General features: G+C 36.9%; 1 protein-coding gene and 1 pseudogene across 1 annotated transcript in view; one reads left to right on the top strand and one right to left on the bottom strand.

Moving 5' to 3' along the window:
* Positions 1-19,925, bottom strand: part of FOXP2 (forkhead box P2) — a 579,712-nt gene that overhangs the window by 339,003 nt on the left and 220,784 nt on the right. The window lies entirely within an intron of this gene.
* On the top strand, positions 5,144-5,518 carry LOC110151985 (small ribosomal subunit protein eS26 pseudogene; annotated as a pseudogene).

Here is a 19,925-nt window from a genome sequence, read left to right as displayed (position 1 = left end):
GGGCTCCAGTTTCATCCATATCCAACTCCTGTGGCTTAATTCCAGAAAAATAAATGACCCAATCAAAAAATGGGCCAAAGAACTAAATAGACATTTCTCCAAAGAAGACATACAGATGGCTAACAAACACATGAAAAGATGCTCAACATCACTCATTATCAGAGAAATGCAAATCAAAACCACAATGAGGTACTGCTACACACCAGTCAGGATGGCTGCTATCCAAAAGTCTACAAGCAATAAATGCTGGAGAGGGTGTGGAGAAAAGGGAACCCTCTTACACTGTTGGTGGGAACACAAACTAGTACAGCCGCTATGGAGAACAGTGTGGAGATTCCTTAAAAAACTGGAAATAGAACTGCCATATGACCCAGCAATCCCACTTCTGGGCATACACACCGAGGAAACCAGATCTGAAAGAGACACGTGCACCCCAATGTTCATTGCAGCACTGTTTATAATAGCCAGGACATGGAAGCAACCTAGATGCCCATCAGCAGACAAATGGATAAGGAAGCTATGGTACATATACACCATGGAATATTACTCAGCCATTAAAAAGAATATATTTGAATCAGTTCTAATGAGATGGATGAAACTGGAGCCCATTATACAGAGTAAAAATTATTTTTATATATTTTTATTCTATTTTTATGAAGGCAAAAGGAGAAGGTGGCAGTAAGTGATGAGATAGTTAGCACTGCTGACTCAGTGGACATGAATCTGAGCAAACTCCAGGAGGAAGCAGAAGACAGAGGAGCCTGTTGTGTTGCAAACGATGGGCTCACAAAGAGTCAGACATGTAGTGACTGAACAACAACAAAAATGTTACAACATCACTGTCTGTGTCACCTACCTTAAATCAGAAGCACTAATGAAAAAGAAATATGTCTATTTAATATTTTTGCATCATAAACAGCTAATAAATTAATGACATATCATGTGAATAACTTGAAATAGAGAATTGCAAGCTTGTATTTCAGATTGCTATAAAACAACCCAGGATTCTTCTCAAGCAAAGCAACATAGTTAATTCACACCAAATTCTTTCACTAAAATTAAAACCATTTCTAAATATGCTATTTCTTTGGTTTAAAAACCTGTCCTATTTAAAGCAAAATTACCATTGGCCACAGGTAGCAATAAACATGTACAATGAGTACACATAAAAACAATGAAAGTGAAATTAATGAAATGTGAAGTAACTTAAAAATATTTAAAATAATCCCACATTTATATTAATAGTATTAAGAAAATGTATCTTCTATATTATAGAAAAACTGTCTAACACAGAACTAAACTTGTTAGATCTTTAAATAGCTAGCTATTTCAAATACAAAGGAACTCTAAGATTACTGAATTTGAGCCCCACTGTGCTACCATCTTGATTTTAGCCATTGATCTGGTTAGAATGTCAGGTTCTCTTGCTTTCTGTGTTATGCTAAATTGCTAATGTCTGACAACAAGCAGCACTTTTCCAGGCTCAGACATTATGTTGATATGCTAATGATCCAAAATGAGGCCACTAGACATCAATTACATAAATGAGGCTAGGAACAGGGCCAACACAGGTACATTCTACTAATTTGTTCATCTCTGTTGGCCATAATCCAACTGCATGACAAGCAAATTGCCCCTAAAGACATTGGGGCATGAGTCCTTCGCTTCAGAGAAGGATTGTACTCTTCATACCTGTGTGATCTCTATCTGCCTAAGGACATTTTAATGAATCATACAATGACCTATTGAGAATACATCTGATGGGTCAGTAAATTCACATACTGGGAAGAGTACAAAGCACTAAAAAATATCTAAGTAGAAAACAAACTATCTGAGACAAACATAAAACTAAACTCAAATTTCTAAAGCACAATGTAGGAAAAATGCAAAGGAAAATATCATTTTTTTCTAATATTTCAAATTTTGAAAAAGTATAACTCTGTATCACTAACAGATTTAGTGTAACTTAGTTTAATCCAAACAATTAAACATTATCCTCTATTCTCACAATGTATTTTTACATATGATATACTAACAACTTCAAACCAAAATGTTTCTCATTAGGACACATCTTTGAATTTTTAATATAAATGAGCAGAGAAATTTAATGCTTTGAATATCATTTCAGGACAAACATAAACACAATTAATGAATGGTATCTACAAACAGAAAATAAGCAATTAACAGTGTAGTAAAATAAAGACAATAAAATTTAATGTGTTCTACCCTCATATATGCAGATGACACCACCCTTATGGCAGAAAACAAAGAATAACTAAAGAGCCTCTTGATGAAAGTGAAAAGAGGAGAGTGAAAAAGTTGGCTTAAAGCTCAATATTCAGAAAACTAAGATCATGGCATCCTGTCCCATCACTTCATTGCAAATAGATGGTGAAACAGTGGAAACAGTGGCTGACTTTATTTTGGGGGGCTCCAAAATCACTGCAGATGGTGATTGCAGCCATGATATTAAAAGACACTTACTCCTTGGAAGGAAAGTTATGACCAACCTAGATAGCATATTAAAAAGCAGAGACGTTACGTTGCCAACAAACGTCCATCTAGTCAAGGCTATGGTTTTTCCAGTAGTCATGTATGGATGTGAGAGTTGGACTATAAAGAAAGCTGAGCACTGAACAATTGATGCTTTTGAACTATGGTGTTGGAGAAGACCCTTGAGAGTCCCCTGGACTGCAAGGAGATCCAACCAATCCATCCTAAATGAGATCCATCCTGAGTGTTCATTGGAAGGACTGATGTTGAAGCTGAAACTCCAATACTTCGGCCTCCTGATGCAAAGAGCTAACTCATTTGAAAAGACTCTGATGCTGGGAAAGATAGAAGGCAGGAAGAGAAGGGGATGAGAGAGGAAGAGATGGTTGGATGGCATCACCGACTCAATGGACATGAGTTTGGGTAAACTCTGGAAGTTGGTAACGGACAGGGAGGCCTGGCGTGCCTTGGTCCATGGGGTCGCAAAGAGTCGGACACGACTGAGTGACTGAACTGAACTGAACTGAACTGACACTGTCTTGGAAATCACCTGATAGGGGTTTAAACGAAAAGTATACAAAATTTCTACATGCTAACATCACATGGGGAAAACTCTGTTCTAATAAGTTTTTGATATAGTAAAGAAACTATTACAATGGTTTATTGTTTATTTTTGGCTATTTTGGCAGTAATTAAAGAGAGACACTATATGCAGAGTCAAGCCATTTAGTAGGGCCTTCATGTCCTGTCTTCAGAAATGTCCAAGTCAGACCAGCTTACTTTTATAGCAGAAGGGGAAAACAAGAAAATGCAAGTGCTTATTTCAGCCATCAGTGCTGCAGTGCCGCAGAAACATTCAGTCTACAAACTGCAGCATCTGGATGGCCTAACAATCACCAATTCCAGACCAGGTAAGGACGGAAGTCCTGGATGGGGACAAGTTGCTTCTCAAGAGGCAGGGATTAGGAAAGGAGAAGAGTCAAAGTTAACAGAACAGAACTTCTCACCTCACTGTATTTTGGTTTGTATTCCTGCTTCAGTCTTCAGGCCTGAGTCTTGTGAAAGTTCTAAGTCCAACCTCAGCACTTCCCAGCTATGGTTCAGATATGTGCTATCTTTCCTGCTGACAAGCATCCTCCATCAGCCCCCACCACAAGTCCCCAGCACACTGGGACCTCTTTCTTCATGACATAGTGGAATTGTTTTCCATTTGAAAACTGTGCCTGCTCTTGACTGACACAGAGCTCCATCTTTACAGAACTTCGAGTTCTCTAATGCTTTCAAATGATGATTATTTTAGAGAAAATTCTTAGTTATCAGACTGGTGTATTCACTTAACTCATATCATGGGTGGCTTTTCAGTGAAATGGACGAGTAACATTTTGATAGCCTACTTGTCAAAAGAGGGAAACAGATGAGCCATCTCACATGAGATTATATCCCACAGTGGTTAAGAGTATGAAGTGTGGCATGAAGACAATCTGCATTTGAGCCTTAGGTTTACCACTTACTAGTTATGAGCTTTCGTGACTTAACCTCTTTGTGCTTCAGATACTACTGTCATCCACCTACAATTACTGTTGTGAAAATGTAATTTTAAAAATGTCTATAAAGAACTTAGTGTACTGTCTGGCTATAGTACGTGCTACCTGTATGTCAGAGGTTGGTGTCACAAGTGGTGGTATTTACAGTCAGGAAGCTTCCTCCAGTGGATTCAGCAGGAGTCTCAGCATATGAATGTCCCCTCTAGTTGGGCAAGAAGCATCAATGCTGCAATACACCCTTTCTGCTATGGTAGATTATAAATGGCAACAAATTCTTGGCTACTCCTGACACTGTGAGATGAGTTTAATTATCTTCCTCAGAAAAAATTACTTGGCCTTACTGACTTGCTGGACAAACAGAAGGAGATAGAAGCAATGTTCTTGGACTTCCAAGGCTACATCAAAGCCTCCACCCTGGACTATTCTATGGAACTCCTGTTGCTAAGCTGTGAGAAAGCCTATGCAACCTACATTAAGAGGAACCAAAGCACTCAGTTGACAGCCCTGGCTGGATTTGGATCCAGGGATCAGAATCAACTTATCAGGCTTGTGAGTGAGCCATCTGAAGGGGCTGTCCTGCAGCTTAGGTCAAGCAGCCCCAATTGAAGCTACGCAGAATAGAGACAAACTTTGCAGTTAAGTCCTATAGAAACTGTCGATGTGTGTAAGCAAAATAAATGACTATTATTTTAAGCTACTAAGTTTTGGGGTGGTCTGTGACACAGCAGTAGGTAACTGGAATGTTTGTCAGAGCAGTCTAGTCAGCAACGACATCAGAGTTCTGTTTATCAGTACCTAATTTATTTTGGTACAATGCTATGATATAGCAGTGGCTGACGAAGACATCACTGTTGATTCCATGAATTTGACTGTTCAATAGCCACTATGCTGGCCGTTCCAGCAAGTATTCTCAATCCTCTTTATAAGTCTCGTTAGAGACTAAAGATCTGTCCAAAATGGTACAGGGGTTTACACCCACTGTTCTGGCACCCTTCCTCAAAAACACACATGGTGAAGGTTCTGATGATGCTGAGTGTGGCCTCCAAAACTGGGCCTACATCATTGGCTATTAAAATTGTTTTAGCTCTCTCTCGCCTCCTCGCTTCCATGATGACCAAGAAAAGAAGGAACAATGGTCGTGCCAAAAAGGGCCGTGGCCACGTGCAGCCTATTCGCTGCACCAACTGTGCCTGATGCGTGCCCAAGGATAAGGCCGTTAAGAAGTTCTTCATTGGGAACATCGTAGAGGCCGCAGCCGTCAGGGACATTTCTGAAGCGAGTGTTTTAGACGCCTATGTGCTTCCCAAGGTGTATGTGAAACTACATTACTGTGTGAGTTGTGTCATTCACAGCAAGGTACTCAGGAATCGCTCTCGGGAAGCCCAGAAGGACCAAACACCTCCACCCCGATTTAGACCTGCGGGTTCTGCCCCACATCCTCCACCAAAGCCCATGTAAGGATTCAAGTCCTTAAAGACTGAAGAAATATTGGTTTCTCTGAAAAGACAATAACAATGGAAATTATACTTTATGTAACATGTTGAATATATGTTGCCAGATTGGAGTGGGGGTTGTGTGCATCTTATTTCTGTCTTTGGTCTCCCCAGTTTGCATAGCTTAGGGGTGGGGGTGAGGAATTAGGGCATCTGTGTTTGATTAATTCAGCCTGGCAAATGACTTAAGTTGGTGTCTTTAAAATGGGGAGGAAACTAGCAGAGTGAGGAGTGCATCTGAAGTCACTCAGACTAAGGTGTGCATTCCTCTTGTGGCAACATGAAGCCTTTAATGAAAGTCCACAACTTGGATAGCATAAGGGAATGTGTATTCAGGTCCTTAACCTCGTCAAGTTTACCTGCCTACTTTGATCTGCTGCTAAGCTAATCACCCAGCCTTCATCTTTCTGTGGTACTTGCTCTATCGGGTGACAATGCCCTGAATGCCAGGCGTTCATAGAAATTTGTCAAAGTCCCATAAGAGGGGAGTTTGCAAAAAGTCTGGGAAAAGGCTGTAATCTGTGTGACAACGGATCATTTGTTCCAGAATTCAGAAATTGGAGGTTCCCAGCTAGGAATACACAGTTGACCCTTTAACAATGTGGGTTTAACTGCAGGGGCGGGGGTTGTTTTGTTTTCAGCAAATACATACTACACGATCCACAGTTGGTTGAATCCTCAAGTGTAAAAGTACAGACAGATACAAAAGGCTAACTCTAAAATTAATTACATAAGGATTTTTGAAGAGATGGTGCCCCTAACCAATGCTTTGTTCAAGGGTCAAATGTACACGTATATTTGAAAAATTAATATGTAAATAGTTTGCTAAGGACTTTGCTGGTTAGGTTACATGATTTTTTTTTTCCTCAAGCTAAACTAGTAGCTTGGAAGTTTTGATTAAAGTACATATTGTTCTGTGGGGGAAAAAAAATTGTTTTAATGCTATTCTTCATGGTAGTCATAAATAATATATAATTATATTCTCAAAATGAAACTCTCTTTCACACAATGAATTTTAAGTATGGAGAAATTTGTTTGGTTTAAATTAATATATATATACATATATATCAGATTTTTAAATGGCATCCTTGGTTTGTGTTCTCTGTGATCTATATGAAATACTCAATCTTAAACTTTTTTTCAAATTATGTATATGCCATGGAGTGATATGTATAATTTAGTTCAATTAGAAATTTATACTGTAAATAAAACAGGTTTCAAAAGTTATTTTAGACTAGTGAAGGTATCACTGCAACTAAAAATAATAATTAAAAATTAAAGAAAATAATTAGCATGACTTTTAGTTTGTAAAATCAGACAGATGTTTTACTAATAGTTATAAAAACTGTAATAGAACTTGCCCTTAGACCCAAACACATGTGTCTATTTCACTAATTTCAGTGTGATGGGTAATTTTTAAAGAAAATCAGATATTTTTCAATGTACAAAGCAAGATAAAAAAAAACTAATTTCCACTACTTATGTATAAAACTGCACATATAAAACACAGGCTGTTCTTGTTCAGTCACTCAGTTGTATCCATGCAACCACATGGACTGCGGTACTCCAGGCCTCCCTATCCTTCACCATCATCTGGAACCTACTCAAACTCATGTCCATTGGGTCGGTGATGCCCACCTTGTCGTCCCCTTCTTCTCCTGCCTTCAATCTACTCCAGCATCAGGGACTTCTCTAATGAGTCAGCTCTTCACATCAGGTGGCCACAGTAACGGAGTTTCAGCTTAAGCATCAGTCCTTCCAATGAATAGTCCAAGGACTGATCTCCTTTAGGATTGCCTGGTTGGATCTCCTTGCAGTCCAAGGGACTCTCAAGAGTCTTCTTCAATACCACAGTTCACAAGTATAAATTCTTTGGAGCTCAGCTTTCTTTATAGTCCAACTCTCACATCCATACACGACTGGAAAAATCATAGCTTTGACTATATAGACCTTTGTCAGCAAAGTAATGAATCCGCTGTCTAGGTTTGTCATAGCTTTTCTTCTGCAAGGAGCAAGCGTCTTAATTTCATGGCTGCAGTCACCATCTGCAGTGATTCTGGAGCCTAAGAAAATTAAGTCTGTCACTGTTTTCATTATTTCCCCATCTATTTGCCATGAAGTAACAGGACCAGATGCCATGATCTTTTCAAATGTTGAATTTTAAGTCATTTTTTTTTTTTACTCTCCTCTTCCATCTTCATCAAGAGGCTCTTTAGTTCCTCTTTAATTTCTGCCATAAGGGTGGTGTCATCTGCCTAACTGAGGTTACTGATATTTTTCCCGGCAGTCTTGATCCCAACTTGTGCTTCCTCCAGCCCGCATTTTGCATGATGTACACTGCATATAGGTTAAATAAGCAGCGTGACAATATACCATCTTGACATGCTCCTTTCCCAATTTTGAACAAGTCTGTTGTTCTATGACTGGTTCTAACTGCTGCTTCTCGGCCTGCACACATGTTTCTCAGGAGGCAGGTGAGGTGGTCTGGCATTCCCATCTCTTCAAGAATTTTCCAGTTTGTGTGATCCACACAGCCAAAGGCTTTACATAGTCAATGAAGCAGCAAACGTGAAAGTCCAACTCTTTGTGACCCCGTGGACTGTAGCCTGCCAAGCTCCTCTGTGCAAAAAATTATTCAGACAAGAATACTGCTGTGGATAGTCATTCCCTTCTCCAGGGGATCTTCCCAACCCAGGGATCAAACCCAGGTCTCCCTCATTGTAGGTGAATTCTTTACCATCTGAGCCAGCAGGGAAGCTCAAGTATTCTGGAGTAGGTAGCCTATCCATTCTCCTGAGGATCTTCCAAACTCAGATATCTAACTGGGCTCTCCTACATTGTAGACAGATTCTTTACTAGCTGTACTACCAGGGAAGCCCCAGTGAAGAAGCAGTAAATGTTTTTTTCTGATATTCTCTTGCTTTTTCTATGATCCAATGGATGTTGGCAATTTGATTCCAATTTGATTTCAATCTGGTTCCTCTGCCTTTTGTAAATCCAGCTTGAACATCTCAAAGTTCTCAGTTCACATACTGTGGAAGCCGAGTTTGGAGAATGTTGAGCATTACTTTGATAGCATGTGAAATGACTGCAATTGTGCAATAGTCTGAACATTCTTTGGCATAGCCCTTCTTTTGGAGAAGGAAATGGCAACTCACTCCAGTATTCTTGTCTGGAAAATTCCATGGACAGAGGAGCCTGGTAGGCTACAGTCCATGGGGTTGCAAGGAGTCAGACAAGACTGAGCGACTTCACTTCTTTTGGATTGGAATGACAACTAACCTTTTCCAGTCCTGAGGTCACTGCTCATTTTCCAAATTTGCTGGTGTATTGAGTGCAACACTTTAACAGCAACATCTTTTAGGATTTGAAATAGTTCAGCTGGAATTTCATCACCTCCGCTAGTTTTGTTCATAGCGTTTCCTAAGGCCCACTTGACTTCTCATTCTAAGATATCTGTCTCTAGGTGAGTGATCACACCATTGTGGCTATCTGGGTCATGAAGATATTTTCTGTATAGTTCTTCTGTGTATTCTTGCCTCCTCTTCTTAACACCTTATGCTTCCGTTAGGTTCATGCCTTTTCTGTCCTTTATTGTGTCTATCTTTGCATGAAAGTTTCTCTTGGTATCTCTAATCTTCTTGAAGTGATCTCTAGTCTTTCCATTCTATTGTTTTCCTCTGTTTCTGTGCATTTGTCACTTAGGAAGGCTTTCTTATCTCTCCTTGTATTCTTTGGAACTCTCCATTCAAATGGGTATATCTTTCCTTTCCTCCTTTGCCTTTCACTTCTTTTCTCAGTTATTTGTAAGGCCTCCTCAGACAACCATTTTGCCTTTTTGCATTTCTTTTTTCTTGGGGATGGTTTTGATAACCGCTTCCTATACAACATTATGAACCTCCATCCGTAGTTCTCCAGGTATGTATTCATATAATTGCCAATCATAGTACAGTGCTTTTTAGTTATCTTACATAGATACCCTTATCTTCACTAGAAGGGGATGATATTCTACAATTTTAGAAGGGAAATGCTAGCCTGAGAGCCATGGGGTTATATTATTACTAATATATTAATTGCATTAATTGACACAATTACAAAATAGTGTTAGGACATCAGTGAGGATCAAAGAATAGTAGAGAGGTATGTCTGCTGTAGGGATGGAAGCTTGTGCACTCAGAACTCAGCAGAAATGACTTTCAGGGATGTAAAGATCTACGAAGTTGCAGAAATGTAACTGTAGTGTCTATTCTAAAGCATTAATTTTAAGATTCATTTTGTTATTTAGTAACAAATATTCATTTTGAATATTTAGTAACCGATTAATTCTTACACTGACAAATCCTAATATACTCCTGGAAGCAAGGGCATCAGATTGGAGGGACCCCAACTATGATTCCTCCATGGCAGGATAATCCCCAGCTGATGATGTATAAAATAGCTGGGAGGTTTCAAAGTCTCAGACTGGTGTCCTGAAGGCCAAATGCAGTTAGTCAAAGTGTTTTCCTTGATAATGACAATACACAGAATATTTTAAAACAATTGAATTTGTATACCTTTAGAAGTGGCCTGTAATCTCCAGTTTTGTCTTCCTCCATCACTTCCGAATTAGCAAAAGTTCATTTTATTCATTGGTGGGCTTTGCTTGGCTCCTAAAGGCACATGAGTTTAAAACTCCTGAGTTATACTTGTTATTCCTATTATCTATAAGTATTTGTTTGATATGATGTAGAACATATACACACAAGTTAGCCTGTGCACAAAGTATATGCTCTACATACTTGAAGAGAGGGAAAAAAATCAAATAGTTAAGTGGAATTTGTTTCCCTATTCTAATAACGGACCTGGTCATTTGCATTCCTTAATATCCAATCTTAACAAAATGCTAATAATGCTTTAAAAGCAGTAGTATAATACCCTGAATCAACTAAACTCTAATTTTACTAAAAAAATAATCTAATAGGAATGAGAAGTAATAATATGTATAGCACATCTTATAAATGGCATCCAAGACAAAACAAAATTACAATTATCTTCATTTCATGACGCAATAATTGTTGCCAGGAAAAGAAAATAAGGATGTGACAGCTTAAAAGTCTATCAACTGAAAATGTGTAATGATTGCTGCTGAGAAATTGCATAACACATATTCCATTCACCTTCCCAAACAAACAACAGACTGAGCTTCAGATGTGTTGTCAGACTATTAGAGAATTATTCTTTGTTTTTATTTATTTAAATCCAGTGGAGTTCAGTGGCAAACATTCATCTTCTCTTTCTGTATAATATCAGTGCAGCTTTTTAGTTAAAAACAAAATTAAAAAGGAAGAGAAAACACATTCATATTTGTTAGGTTTAGGTGAACTACCTATGCATTGTAAAATAAAAACAGAGGCAAAATGTGCCTTTTTAGTACATTAATTATGATCTATTATTTCCTTTATGTTTAGAACACACGAGGGAAAAATAACATTTGTACCCATAAGTATACTAATGAGATTAGACATGAAGCTTTTGAAATAAACCTCAAACAGCTATTACCAAGCCTTATTACTGTTTAGTAGCTTCGATCACACAGTCATTTAGTCACAAATCTGTGGCTATAGACCAAATCCATACAGACTTTTAAAAGGACATAAACACCTCAAGGGACAAAAAAAAAAAAAAAAGATGTCTGCAAAACTTTCCTTGAGTGGGAGTTCAACTACTTCCCGTGGCAGTTTGCACACGTTTTCCAGCATGAATTTCACTTATTTAAACAGGTGAAAGTAATTAGATTTTTAAATGATTGTATTGTCAGTTGGTCTGCACTCTGACAGAAGAATTCATACTGACTGTAAAAACCCTAAAACTCATAAAAATAGGAATTTGGGGGAAAATGATTAGCAGCACATTTCTAAATTCACACACACACACAGAGGGAGAGAGAGAAAGAGGCAGAAATTAAATATATTCATTTTATGTGTGTGTTATATCAAATAACCATGGAATACAAACACAGAACTTTTTTTTTTCCCCAAAATAAGGTATAAGAAGTACCAATCACTTTCCATAGGGACATTCTGATACTACATTAAAAACAGGAAATGTACACAAACAGTTGCTATCAGCTGTACTGTGCTACAGCCTATTGTAAAAATTAGATTGAAACAACTTCAAAACTCAGTAAAGGGCTATTGTCAGACCCGGTCTGACAACAGTCTTTTAGAGATCTAAAGGGATTAATATTCTCTAAACACAGAAGTCATTTCAATGTAAAAAATTATACAATGAAAACTGCAGAGCTTTAATTTCTGAAAAGCCCAGCTAATTATATATTCCATGGCTCTCAGACCTCCTTACCAACAGTGGTACTCGGTGAGTATATAAATGTGGTATAGACCACATATAAATGTGGCATAAAAGTCTGTATCATTTGGTCACTCAGCGGTACTCAGTGAAATATAAATAATGAAATTTATATTTCACATTTTGTATTAAATCAAAACTCGAGTCATTCTGAGCCTAACAGAAATTCACTGTGTATATTCTACAATCTACTTTTTCCAAAACTAAGGTTAGTTGATATATGATTAATTAGGCTGAAATAATAAAATAGGTTTTGGCTGTATTAAATTAAACTTATCATTTTTAAAAAAGAATGGATCTAATTTTACTAAGGTCGCCTCTTATGAAATGTCTGAGATAGCCAAATGAAATATATAATGTTTTTAAAGGAAAAGTTAGATTTGGTTTGTTAAACTGTATTTTTTAAACACGTGTAATGCTGTTTTGTATGACAGCCTGCAAAAAGAAAAAAAAATAGAAGTGAATCCTAGCTATGTTCATATTAATTACATGATACAGCATGATTAGATGAGAGCAATTAGTCTATGCTGAAGTAAACTGAGTTTGAAAGCTTACTCAACATTATTAAGCACTCTTTTTGAAAGTAGTAAATACCTTAATTTAATTTGTGCCGGTTAAAGCACACAGATTTCCAAAAACCAAGATAGTACTGAATTTACTCTTTTATCCAGATCATATTAATAAATGCAGAGGAAGAGATGTCCGAATGATAGTAGCCAAATATTATGTGCTTGATTTAACTTTTTTTCACCATTAATATTCATCACAGACTGACTTAGTCTTATCAAAATCAATGCTCATGTGGTTTTTGCCTATGGTCTTAAAAAGCTAAACAAGACTGTTGCAAAACTCAAATGTCCTAAAAAGCTACTAAATTTTACATGTAAGAGAAGATTATGTGAAAATGAAATGTGAAATATCTGTAAAATATAGTTTAAAAATTTAATCCAAAAGAACTAAAGCAGGGATATATTTTACCTATTAAAGAAAAGTGAGATTTTCTGTAAGTAAGACTAATGACAAACTATATATCTACAGTTCAATTGAATATAAACAACCATGTGTTGTCCATTAGGGAGACATTCACTCAGGGTTATTTTCCTAGCTATGGTGATGAATTTGCACCAATCCATCTACACAGTCTCACCCAGTTCTCCTTGTCACCAACTGCACACATTTGCCAGCCAGCTGGCTGGGGTGAGGGGCATATCCCATGCCACATAACAAAGAGAAGTTTGCTGGCCTGCACCAGGATGAAACCCATGACCTCTCCTTCATTAACAACATGGACAGCCATGTGAGCTAACTGGTCACTGATTAAAATAAATGTATACCTTGCAGACCAGAAACACTAGCACCAAACTTCAATGCATTGATATGAGAAACATTTATTTTTGCATCCTCAAATAAAATTTCTTATTTCTGTTATGAAAACAAATTTCACAAAACTAAATGCTGCAGCCATTACAACAAAATCACTATAAAATTGAAAAGGAAAATAAGCACCAACAAGACATTAAGTACTTAAAGCTAATTCAACCAAGGTTAATTCCACTGGTTAAAAGTCAACTTTTAAATCAAAATGTCTCTTAAGAGGAAGGATCCAAATTAAATAAACTTCTAACAAAATACTCTTAATGAAAATGATCAAAGACATACAAGTAAGTATCCCTTATAAGTGGGAATAATAAATATTCCCCTTAACAATCACAAGTTTGTGTCTTTCTCTTATTGTTGGTTTAAATTTTACTTCTGAAACACATGGGCTTCCCTGACAGCTCAGTTGGTAAAGAACCTGCCTGCAACGCAGGAGACCCCGGTTCCATCCCTGGGTTGGGAAGATCCCCTGGAGAAGGGAGAGGTTACCCACTCCACTATTCTTGGTCATCCCTGGTGGCTTAGATAGTAAAGAATTCTCCTGCAATGCGGGAGACCTGGGTTGGGAAGATCCCCTGGAGAAGGGATCTGGCCTGGAGAATTCCATGGATTCACAAAGAGTCGGACATGACTGAGCAACTTTCACTTTCATTTAGAAATACATACACACACATACATACACGTCAACAACAGGGGAAGAGACATGAAAGAAAGCAACTTCTAACCTAGAGGATATATTATGATAATATTATAAGCACTATTAACGTGTAACTTTAAACAAGATCAAGTAAGAATAAATATGTAACATGGAAAAACTGGACAGTCATAATTTAGTCAACTCTTAAGCTATTTCCTTATTAACACTAGAAATAATTTATTTAGTTGGCATCTTCTCTTGGATATACATCTCTGTGTTTGTTTTCTTTCATTTCTAGTCACATCCTTTTGAAAGGTGAGCACAGAAAAGGACACAGCAGTGTCTATTTACTTTGTTTAAACATTACAATTTTAATTTATTTACATTTTAAGGCACTCACATCATGTCACTGATGCATCTTTCCTCTCATAAGGTTAAAACTAAGCATGTCTACTCTTTTATAAGTCATCCAAAAAACTATACCTAGTACTTCCCACTCAATCCATTTATTCATAAACCTATACTTCCAGACAACTGTATGCACTTACAGCAAGGTTTATATTTAATCACAATTATTTCTTAAAATGTCTTCTCTTCTGTACTTCTAAGATGTGCATGCTAGCTCAGTCGTGTCCAGCTCCTTGAGACAGCATGGACTGTAGCCCTCCAGGCACCTCTGTCCGTGGGACTCTCCAGGCAAGAACATTGGAGTGGGTGGCTATTTCCTCCCCCAAGGGATTTTTCCAACCCAAGGACTGAACCTGTGTCTCTTGCACTGGTAGGTGGACTCTACCACTGAGCCACCTGGGAATCCCACTTCTAAAACAGGGACACGTCTTAATTCAGTTTTGCCTTTTTAGCAATAAGCTAAGTGCTTTACATGGGCTTCTCTCGTAGTTCAGTTGGTAAAGAATCAGCCTGCATTGCAGGAGACCCGGGTTCAATTCCTAGGTTGGGAAGATCCCCTGGAGAAGGAAATGGCAACCCACTTCAGTATTCTTGCCTGGAGAATTCCATGGTGCAAGAGTCAGACACGACTTAGCAACTAAACCACCACCACCACCACCAAGTGCTTTACATATAAAAGAAGATGCTTAATAGTGAACACTGAATAGAAAATAAGATGAATGAATTTTTATTAAATTTTACTTTGTTTTGGCCTATGACCCTCTTGATATCTGCCTGAATAAGGATTATTTTACCTCTGCCATCCAACTTTATATTGTCCTTAAATTTGATAGGTCTTCTATACTTTTCTCAAAGTCAGTGACATATGTTGAAAATGATAGGGTCTCTAGCATGTCAATCATGGACCTTGCTTTTAGCTGTCATCCATCAATTACAAGTAATCCTTGAATGTGATCATCCAGGCAGCTACACTCCATTTAATTCTACAGTATATTTTTCTCTAACTTGTCCACACAAATATTTTCACTTTGTCAGAAGATCTGCTATAATCAGGATTGATTATATCCACAGTTTTCGCTAAGTATTCTATCAAAAAAGAAAACAAGTTTGATTTTAAATAGCATGCTGTTAGTGAAAAACACATGATTTTTCACACACCTTCGACTTATTTAACAAAATCACAGGACCAAAATGGACAATTCTATGAATATCCAGCTTCTCTACTTTTAAAAATTTGTCCCTTGAGCTCACTCTAATCATGTAAATTCTTGTTTTTGATATGTCAAGTATTATCCATTTTAGTTTTGTGATAAGCATGAGCTGTTTCAGTACTTAAATTCTACATGACCCTAGACACTAAAGTAGCTAAGTATTCTTTCTCACTTAAGAGTTCCTCTGTAATCTGTTTTTTCTATCCTTTGCAAATTGCTCTCCTTAAAAGAAGCAAAACAGGACTTGAGCTCTACTATCTTACCATAATCTTTTAACATCTCACCATTTATTCTAAGCAATAAATCTATGCATTGTTCTTTCAGTTTGAACAGTGGTCCAAAAAGATCTAACAATTTTAATTTCCTTGCCATTTTTGTAAGTCTTACATAAATCTCAAGTTTATTTTCTCTGATATTTTCTCATGGTTATGACCTAATTTTCTATTAAACATTTACTCTAAGTTCACAGATTTTTTTATATTTGTCTTTTTTTTTTTTTAATTTATATTCTGCTCATCCCATACCACAGGTCATCACAGTTTTATCATATCAATATTGCTAGAATTTTAAGGTTTCCTTTTAGGATTTTTAGCTATGGAGTCACTTAAATCTTTAGGTATTCTAACTAAAAAACTAATAAATGACTTATAAGTATTATTTGCATTACATGGCCCATTCTGGGTTACCTTTCAATCTTCATCAAGAGCTAGCAATCCAGTCTTAGAAAAAAAGCATTCCATAAGCAACTCAGATGCTTCTTTTTGAGGGGACTTTTACTTTTTCATCATACTTTGTAAACATTTTTAATAATATTTAAGATAGTTTGAACTAATGATGTCAAATATAATAAGAAAAGATCCTTAGATGTCATGAAATGTTAAATTTGCTGAATTGTGTGAATGCACGCTGTTATTTTAAAAATTGTAACCAAAATGTCTATGAAAAAAACAAATCATTTTCAACTCTCTTGCTCCTAAAAGTTGTTTTTTTCTCATTCCCATTGAAATAATTATTTTATAATTTGAGCACTCCTAGGTATAGAACTATTACTATTATTATTGGCTGAATAATTAATATTTGAAGTCTACTTTCCCTAAGGCATACAATCTGCTTCTAACCATAACCAGGATTTTCTTTCTTGACCATTTCAAACTTTATTTTAATATGGGAACTATCTCAAACATTCTTTTTCCTTTTATACTGTCAACCATCCTTCTATACTCGTTAGAAAGAATTTAGTCCATTGAGGCATTTTCCTGTATGTTTTTCTCTATGTTCTTACAAGGAACTGAAATCAATTCTTAATTATCCTAGGCAAATTGTGCTTTCAACTTCTTATTGACATTTAACACCAAATATAATTTGTTATATGGTTTGATCATGATTTGAGTACTGTTCCTAATGTTTATTCATATTTCCCTAACATTTCTCTGATGGGAGATCCTTTGAAACCAAAGCATTGCTATGTCCATAGGAAGAGAAAAGCCTCTGAAGAGAGAGGAAGGAGGGGCAACTGTATCTCAGCTGAAAATGATGGTGCCCTTCTCCAACAAGGTGTGCTTGACGTTAAGAGACTAAACAAATTCAAAAAATTACCAGCACCTCCTAATAAAGCTAAAGTAGATTTTCACTGCTCAGTTTTAAGAGCACAGAGAATATGGAATCCTTTGTGCATAGAACAACATTACCCAAAGCCAAATTAAAATGACTTTTGAATGGTTTGCAAATTACACAAAATTACACATTATTCTGCTTGTCACTACCAGCTTGGAAAATTAGATGATTATATTCTTTATATCTTAAGCTATACAGTAAATATTGTGGTAACTTCCCAATATCAATTTTCATTTTCCTGATAACTGATATTTTGGCCTAAATATTGCACTACTTAGAATTTTTTTGGTTATGAGCATTAGAAAACCTAATTTATGGTTTAAGGAAGAAGGAATTTTATTTTCATATAATAGGAAATTCAGAAGTAGTTGGGTGAATTTGATTTAGTGACTCAATAAGTCACGAAGGCTTTACAACATTGGATGTATCCTATCGACAGTTTTCCTCACAATCAAAAGATGACTGCCAGGAGAAATCAAGGCGACATGCTTCTTTCTTTCTTTCTTTTTTTCATTGAAAGGGGTAGAAGGGAAGGAGAAAGGTAAGAACGTAGGAGTGAAATAGAAGAAAGTGGGGTGGGAGGCACATTTCTTGTCACTTTCTCTTAAAAGAAAGACTATTCCTAGTTGCCTTCAGCCAATCTCCTCATTTATCAATGACAAATCTGGGACAAATGACAACTTCTTAACCAGCTATAAGCAAGAAGAATGAAACTATCCTTAAATGTTAATCATTCAAACTGCACTGCTGCTACTCAGAATATCTAGTGGAATAAATATTGAAAAAAAAATATGTTCAGGGTAGATACCTAAGTATCCATAGATATAGACTGTATAGAATCAATGTATTTGGAAACTGATTCCTATGGGTGCCATATGACCCAGTTCTGTTCACTGACACTGGAGAAGCCATTTATTGGAGACCTCCAAGACAAAAGCTCTATAATTTCTGAAAAAGCCATAGAAACTGTTAGGGGAAGAACACTGACTGAAACCACCCACCCTGGCCAGGCACCATAGTAACCATATGCATGAGTTGTTTTATGACAACAGGTCCTGGTAAGGAACATGTAACTAATAAGCCACCATCAACCGAAACAGTTCAGGAAAGGTCAAAAGGAGACACCACATGTCCGACCACCTCCCAGAATCCTTCTCTCTGGCATCCATCTTGGCTGAACAAGGCCTACACCACCAGGAAGGACTCTGAGTCAGAATGAATGATTGGCTAAAGACAACCTGGAAACTAATCCCATCACCATCACTGCAAGCCATGTGGCAGAGCTGTTTTCCTGGGTTTCCTTACCCTACTGCTCTCCACCCGGGTGCCCTTTTCCCCCAAAATCTCTTGCTTTATCAGCACATGTGTCTCCTCGGACAATTCATTTCTGAGTGTTAGACAAGAACCCAGTTTCAGGCCCTGGAAGGGGTCCCCCTTCCTGCAACAAAATCACTCCTTATTTCTCTTCTAAGATGTGGCTAGAAAACTGTGTAGTCCTTTGAGTGAAGAGAAAGTGGATATGGTAGACAAAGGAGACAGAAGCTTAACGACACCACTGAACTAATAAAGCAAACCGATCTTAACACTCAAACTAATTTTTGATTTCCAGTTAGTTACAACAATCAATCCCCATTTCTATCTTTTTAGCCATTTAAAGTGGATTTCCTAAATCACTGAAATTTATGCCCAGGTGATAGCAGTCTGTAATTATTTAATGTAGGAGCAGTATGTTTTCAAGACAAGGTGCTACTTTGAACAACTTAAGCACCACAAATATATGCAATCACATGTATTATGATGATAAATTCCAGCATATGAGACTCCAGCCTTACAATCTTACAAAGGTTTTCAAATAACCAAGAAGAAACCTGAAAGTTAGTCAAGTTATTAGAAAAAAGGCAATAATCTAAACAGTACATTTGTACTTCTTCCAAGAAATTGTTTGCTAAGACTGGAGGCTTCTTAATTCTGATTCTTCTCTTATTCACAACTGGTTGAAATATGTTCTTCATGGACAAAAATTAGCCTCTCCCCATATCATACAGATAAATATCAGAGGCCTTAAGCTGAGGAAAATGTTTGAACACTATGGACTGGCCCCATTTTCCTTTGTTTCTAGATGGGTAATCTTTCATTCAATCATGAATATAATTTAATAAATCTATGTCTATATTATGTCAACAAGTGTCCTATTATTATTTTCAATCACAACTATCATTATTCAGCTTTGACAAAAATATTAGACGGATGCATCTGTTTTATTAGTTGAATTGATAAAAATGTTTCTCTATTACTCTCACTGACACCATTTAAGAAATCTGCAATAACATGTGGTACTCACAAAGCTTTCCTTGATTTTGAACCCAAGCTTTAAAGCTTGCCAATATTTACACATATGATGCTTGCATTAATAGCAACCGGCAATCATTCCTTGCTTTCTAACTGAGTAGGTGTTATTTCCTGGAAATAGTTCTTAGAGGTGCTATTTCCTGGAGTCCTCATTTAATTTCTCAATTGTACATTTTCAAGTTTAGCCACACAGAGGCCACTTTCTTGCCTTACCATCTGGCCTGACCCTGAATTAACAGAATGCCCTTTATGTCATGTAGTTTATAACAAGATGATTAGTCATTTCATAAAATTATTTCCCAGATTAATCACTCAGTCAACCTATGGAGCACACAAAATTGATGGTATGCAAATATGTGGTAAGATTAAAATCAGTTACTTAACTGGAACTGGAAGCTACTTCAAGCGCTAGAAGATACATTTTATTGATTTATTTACAGATTAATTTATTTAC

The sequence above is a fragment of the Odocoileus virginianus genome, chromosome 1 (genome assembly GCF_023699985.2).
Source record: "Odocoileus virginianus isolate 20LAN1187 ecotype Illinois chromosome 1, Ovbor_1.2, whole genome shotgun sequence".
In the NCBI taxonomy this organism is placed as follows: Eukaryota; Metazoa; Chordata; class Mammalia; order Artiodactyla; family Cervidae; genus Odocoileus; species Odocoileus virginianus.
The sequence above is the reverse complement of the archived record's forward strand: the minus strand, read 5'-3'. Positions and strand labels throughout refer to the sequence as shown.